Source organism: Ranitomeya variabilis, chromosome 5 (genome assembly GCF_051348905.1).
Source record: "Ranitomeya variabilis isolate aRanVar5 chromosome 5, aRanVar5.hap1, whole genome shotgun sequence".
NCBI classification, from domain to species: domain Eukaryota; kingdom Metazoa; phylum Chordata; class Amphibia; order Anura; family Dendrobatidae; genus Ranitomeya; species Ranitomeya variabilis.
Genome location: NC_135236.1, coordinates 74108798 through 74114797, shown reverse-complemented (window position 1 = coordinate 74114797; position 6000 = coordinate 74108798). Strand labels below are relative to the sequence as shown.

General features: G+C 41.1%; 1 protein-coding gene across 6 annotated transcripts in view; it reads right to left on the bottom strand.

Annotated features, from left to right (window-relative positions):
• Positions 1-570: 570 nt before the first annotated feature.
• LOC143774550 (triacylglycerol hydrolase DDHD2-like) overlaps positions 571-6000 on the bottom strand; it is a 112828-nt gene continuing 107398 nt past the window's right edge. For all 6 annotated transcript variants that reach the window (XM_077262260.1, XM_077262257.1, XM_077262258.1 and 3 more), the window contains one exon: positions 571-1975. The gene's annotated coding sequence lies outside the window, so the exon portion shown is untranslated. The remainder of the gene's footprint in view (positions 1976-6000) is intronic.

The window sequence follows — 6000 nt, the reverse complement described above, 5'->3', positions numbered from 1 at the left end:
CCCTCATAATAGGTGGGAAGCTGTGGGTGCCACCATACTATGTTGGGAAGCTGTGGGTACATCATACTGTGTGGGGTCCCTCATACTAGGTGGAAGCTGTTGGTGCCAACATACTATGTTGGGAAGCTGTTGGGCCCTCATACTGTGTGGGGTCCCTCATACTAGGTGGGAAGCTGTGGGTGCCACCATACTATATTAGGAAGCTGTTGGGCCCTCATACAGTGTGGGGTCCCTCATACTAGGTGGGAAGCCGTGGGTGCCACCATACTATGTTGGGAAGCTGTGGGTACATCATACTGTGTGGGGGGGCTGTGGGTCCTCATACTGTGTGTGTGGGTGCCATCAGTGGGGCCATCATACTGTATCTATGGGGCTGTGAGGAAAATGAATTGCCCACCCCTGATCTATAGGTAGTGAGCGCCCTCTAGCGACAACAGGAAGAAATGTATCATTGAATGGACGTAGTCTTCATCAGTAAGACTTGACAGAATTTGATCTACTCCTAATTTCCCAGTTTAGAAAATTCAGATTAAGATATTGGTGAAAAGGAGTAATAAAACAAGACTCAACTAATTAAGAACACATTTCCTTTAATTATAAAATACTACCTCTACATGTCATCACATGCCATACTGACTTGTCTTCGTTATATATTTTATAATATATACAATAGAAAATAAAAGGGAAAAAAAAAAGTGCAAAGAACGGCAAATAAGGCATACACAGTACTTTGCTATGGATCAACACACTGGACTTTAGGAAGCGGTTACAAAGGCTAATGCAGTATGTTGTGCTTGGTATGGGGATATATAGATGACGTATAGTAACGGTATACAATAGGGCACCAGGTGGCGACTGATGCTTGTGCTGCCCAAGACAGGAGAAGCAACCGTACTGACTTTCCTTGAAGTATTACATAGATTGTAGCACGGGTGACAATACTCATATGTCCAAGACACATCTAAAAGTCACGTGTGGAAGTAGATCCCGGATGAGACAACCTTAGAGGATTTGTACAATCCCTTCACTCGCACTGTTCGATATTAAAAGGGGTTGTCTAGGGTAAGAAAAACATAACTATTTTGTCAAAAAGGACATTTTTTACATTTTAACCCCTTAATTTTTGAGGTTTATGATTTGTATTCTGAAGGTTCTCAGTTTACTCTTTCTGCACTTATCATTAGTGCAATGCAGGGGTGATAGAGGGCAAATGGTGCAAACATTTTAATAAAACTCTATTAGAAAAATGAATAAATAAAAAATTGTCCCCCAAAGCTGGACAACCCTTTTAAGCCGTGGTTCTTCGGTACAGTTTCTCAGAACGCCATCACAGAGCAAGGCCAGTTTTTTTAAGTTGAAGCAAAGAAAGGAGCAAAAACAGCTTGGCAGCAGCGTCACAGTCTCAGGCTGAAATATTAAATGCCTTTTTCTAAAAAGTAAGGAAAAATAAAATGCTAAAAAAAAAAAAACTTTATTGGGATTATATGTGGAGCGGCATAAAAATCTTCCAAATACTATAACAAATACATAAAAAGAAATATATGTAATTGAAGTGGTTTTCTATGATTAGAAAAATGGTCTTTGTGCCCCCCTTATCCACAGGCTGGGTCTGGTATCACAGCGGAGCCTCATTCCCTTCATTACTGCAATGCCACGCACAGCCTACGGACAGAAGTGGCGCTGTTTCTGGAGGAGAAAAAAAAAACAAAGCAGTAGACCCTTTTTCTAATTCTGAAAAACCTCTTAATGCTGGAATATGATGTTTATTGTGGGGGTTGGGGTTATGGATTACCCTGTAAACCAACATTACTAATACCCATGAAGCACGGTGAGGAATAATATTGCACATAAATAGAAGGTTGAGAAAGACAAAACTTCAGGTGACATCAAGAACATGTTCTCCAGATCGTCAGCAAAATGTCCCATCTGTATAGGAAGTCCCGATAAACCAAGGATGGAGATTATCCCCGTGCACCTACAAGGGCAAACAAAGATATGAGGAGTCCATGAGTTTTCTATGAGAAGAGAAATACAGGTGCAGCAGAGCCGAGATTGTCACTTGGCTCCAATCATGTTTTATTCTAATGGGAAACACTGAAAATAAAGTCTCCTTATCGGAAAAACATGTGCTGATTTCACCAGCCGACCATTTCATTTGTAGGAAAGTGTCCGGAGAAGAGGGATGGGGCAGTTGGATTTCAGCGGAAGCGGATCCGGCGCTTCCGGCTGTTTGCTAGAATAGAAGTCTATGGGCGCCGGAAGGTGCTGGATCTGGAAAATGACGAATTCCGGTGCCAGATTCCGTTTTTTTTTTTTTTTTTTTGTAAACTGAGCATGCTCCAAATTTTTTTTTTATCCAATAATCTAGATATGCTAGTCGGATCCGTCGCATCAGTTTTGCACAATCTGCGCCGTATCCAGTTTTTCCAACATTCGCCGGATTTAGCCTGACGCTGAAAACCTGATGTGTGAAAGTAGCCTAACCCCGCAGCTTTTTCCTCCTCTGCAGGATCCAGACACTTTTTGAATAAACATAAAGGTGACACTTCTGGCTTTACTTTCCGTGGTATAGAAAAGGTCTATAGACCCTACAGAGGTGGAGATCACAGAAGGAAACTCTTGAATAGAGAGTCATTTTGGATCTTCACACTCAAAACGAGAGTACCATATGGTTTAAACCACAGACAGGATCTTATTCTACACTATTAGGACAATAGATCCTTGTTTGACATTCCTCTGTTATTGTGGGTTTGGTCTTTCTCATTTTTTTAACTTTTGTGTGGTGTTTGAATAATGATATTTAATTATTTTTTTCATGATTATTTCTTTGTATATCCCTATAGCCAGCTGAGTGGTCTTTAAAAATCATTGATACTATTCCAATCAGCTGTGCAACTGAACAAGAGAAACTAGAAGAACAGTCTCAACTCCGGTCCTCAAGAGCCACCAACAGGTCATGTTTTCAGGATTTCCTATTAGGCCGGCCTCACACTCAGCGTATGTAAATACGGTCCGTTTTTTACGGCCGTAATACGCAGAAAAGTCCCCAAAATAGTGATCCGTATGTCATACGCAGGCAGGGTGTGTCAGCGTATTTTGCGCATGGCATCCTCCGTATGTAATCTGTATGGCATCCGTACTGCGATATTTTCTCGCAGGCTTGCAAAACCGACATCTATTGGATTTATGTGCTCAAATGTTCGTTAAAACATATATACAGTATATATATATATCATTGAGACACACATATATATATATATATATATATTCTGTATTTATATTTAATTCAGCGTGATATATGTGAAAAGCCGGTAATTCAATTGCCGGCTTTTCATTTCTCCTTCCCAAACCCGACAGGATATGAGACATGGTTTACATACAGTAAACCATCTCATATCCCTTTTTTTTTTGCATATTCCACACTACTAATGTTAGTAGTGTGTATGTGCAAAATTTGGGCGCTCTAGCTTGTAAAATAAAGGGTTAAATAGCGGAAAAAATTGGCATGGGCTCCCACGCAATTTTCTCCGCCAGAATGGTAAAGCCAGTGACTGAGGGCAGATATTAATAGCCTAGAGAGGGTCCATGGTTATTGCCCCCCCCCCCCCGGCTAAAAACATCTGCCCCCAGCCACCCCAGAAAAGGCACATCTGGAAGATGCGCCTATTCTGGCACTTGGCCACCCTCTTCCCACTCCCGTGTAGCGGTGGGATATGGGGTAATGAAGGGTTAATGTCACCTTGCTATTGTAAGGTGACATTAAGCCAGATTAATAATGGAGAGGCGTCAATTATGACAACTATCCATTATTAATCCAATAGTACGAAATGGTTAATAAAACACACACACATGATTACAAAGTATTTTAATGAAATAAAGACACATGTTGTAATATTTTATTAGACTCTTAATCCACCTGAAGACCCTCGTTCTGTAACAAAGTTAAAAAAACAAAACAACAATATTCCATACCTTCCGTTGTTATGTCCCACGATGTAAATCCATCTGCAGGGGTTAAATCATTTTACAGCCAGGAGCTGTGCTAATGCACTCGCTCGTGCCTGTAAACCCCCGGGTACTGAAAGGAAAGCAGTTTGAGCTGTAGTTACCTTGAGTTGCGGTGAGGCGCCCTCTGCTGGATGTTTACTTTGTTTCAGGACGATGGTCTTCAGGTGGATTAAGAGTCTAATAAAATATTACAACAACATGTGTCTTTATTTCATTAAAATACTTTGTAATAATGTGTGTGTTTTATTAACCAAGAGAGAGGCCAAGTGCCAGAATAGGCGCATCTTCTAGATGTGCCTTTTCTGGGGTGGCTGGGGGCAGATGTTTGTAGCCAGGGGGGGGCCAATAACCATGATCCCTCTCTAGGCTATTAATATCTGCCCTCAGTCACTGGCTTTACCACTCTGGCGGAGAAAATTGAATTACCGGCTTTTCACTAACACCGGTGCATATTTCTCGCAGGTCACACTGCTGGTCCGTGTGGAATCCGTATTTTTCTCGCCCCCATAGACTTTCATTGGCGATTTTTTGCGCAATACGGTGACAAACGCAGCATGCTGCGATTTTCTACGGCCGTACAAGACCGTATAATACGGATCAGTAAAATACGGCTGATAGGAGCTGGGACATAGGGAATCATTGGGCCGTGTGTTATGCGTATTTTACGGACGTAGTTTATGCGCTCATACGTCCGTAAAACTCGCTAGTGTGAGGCCGGCCTTACACAGATGATGAACTATTGCTTGAGCAGGCGATGAAATTATCACCTGTGTAATACTAAGGAAATCCTGAAAACTTGACCTGTTGGTGGCTCTTGAGGACCGGAGTTGGGGAACACTGCATAAGAACATATTCAGTCTCTATTCAGGCATGCCATGGCTAAGACGGATGTGGAAACGCGTTGGCTGAATGCTGCTCTATGTGCTGCAGTGGTTTGCCACATTATCCTTCTGTTCCACCTTTGGATTAATAAATATATGGAATTTTAATGAATGAAATTTTCGTTCCCGCTGGAGTATCCTTCCCTTTTCTTTTTTTCCTATTGGACTGGCTGCTCTACCCATTCCATGTGGGGATAGATGTGGAGAAGCCTAGAAACAGGTGAGCTGACTTTTCAATTTACAAATCTATCTGAAATGTCCGTCAGCAGTTTACTCCACGGTCTCCATTCAGAACAAATGCACATTCGGCTGAGCAGTGTCTGGAGAACGCAGGTGGTTAAGGTGTATGGACAGGCTATGTGCACGGGCTGTGTATTCCTAGCCACCACCACCAGGAGACAAAGATGGTGTCCACGAGAAGGAAACACAGGGAATGGGAATTTTGCGTCTCCCTTGAGTTTTACTGGACAAGTGACTTTTTAAAAACCAAGTAGCAATTTCAGTTCTGCTACATCTCTAATGGCAGTGAATATTCCTGGCACTGTACAGCCCCCATAGAAGGCAAAAAGAAGAAAAAAAAAATAATAGTTTTATGAAGCCAAAGAGAACACTAAAATTTACTAAGTCTGAAAAATCTGCACCCTAGATAAAAAAAAATTATAGAAAAGTTCATACAAGTGTTACTCCATAACAGTCAGAAATCAGACAAATGTATATAAACAATAAATGTTGAGGTACACAACTATGACACACTATTCTTGGGTATATCTGACTACATAATGCACCTCTCATCTGTATTACGGATTTAATTTTCTGCATTACACTGCACCAAATGTCTATAGATCTAACTTTCAATACTGCATTGTAATTAACTTTGTAAATATACAGTACGGGCCAAAAGTTTGGACACACCTTCTCATTTAAAGATTTTTCTGTATTTTCATGACCATGAGAATTGTACATTCACACTGAAGGCATCAAAACTATGAATTAACACATGTGGAATTATATACTTAACAAAAAAGTGTGAAACAACTGAAAATATGTCTTATATTCTAGGTTCTTCAAAGTAGCCACCTTTTGCTTTGATGACTGCTTTGCACACTCTTGG